Here is an 859-nt window from a genome sequence, read left to right on the forward strand (position 1 = left end):
GCCAGCGAAGGCGGCTCCGGCGACGGCGGTTGGAGGCGCGAGGCGCGCGGGGCGACGGAGGCGGCGGCCGCGGCGGGGAGACAGGCCCCGATGGGCTCGGGCGGACTTGCCCCGGGCCCGGGCGGGCCGCGGTAGCTGGCGCGGTGGGTGGAGGCGGCGGCGAGACATGGCGGCTCCGGAGTGGACGGGGCGCGCCGGAGGACATGTCCGGCGCGATGCGGACGCGTCCGGCGGCTGAGAGGGAGAGAGGCTAGGGTTAGGGGGAGAATTCATCCGCGAAATACGGGGGGAGGGGCATATTTATAGATTCTGGGAGCTAGGAGAGTCCAAATGAGGAGCGGTTTTCGCCCACACGATCGTGATCGAACGACCGAGAGCATGGAGGGGGGTTTGCTGGGTTAGTGAGCTGATTTGGAGGGTTGCTGGGCTGCAAGAGAAAAGGGGGTTTTGGGCTGCGCGGTTAACCGTTGGAGTATCAAACAACCTCCAAATGGCACGAAACTTGACAGGCGGTCTACCGGTGCTATACCAAGGCCGCTTGGCAAACCTTGGGCCATTCCGAGAAAGTTTAATAACCGCTCACAACGAGAGACAAAAGGGGGACGCTAGAGGACATAGGAGTGCGGATTGCAAAACGGACAACGGGGAAAATGCTCGGATGCATGAGACGAACACGTATGCAAAATGAGATGCACATGATGACATGGCAAAATGCAACACACAAGCAAATGACATGGCAATGACGGCAAAATAACTGGCAGACACCTGGCGCATCGAATCCGGGGCGTTACATGCGGGGTCCCCAGCGAGGAAGAAGGTGGGGTGGGCGGCGGGGAAGAAGGTGGGTGTGGGTGCCCCA

Source organism: Triticum dicoccoides, chromosome 4A (genome assembly GCF_002162155.2).
Source record: "Triticum dicoccoides isolate Atlit2015 ecotype Zavitan chromosome 4A, WEW_v2.0, whole genome shotgun sequence".
Lineage (NCBI taxonomy): Eukaryota > Viridiplantae > Streptophyta > Magnoliopsida > Poales > Poaceae > Triticum > Triticum dicoccoides.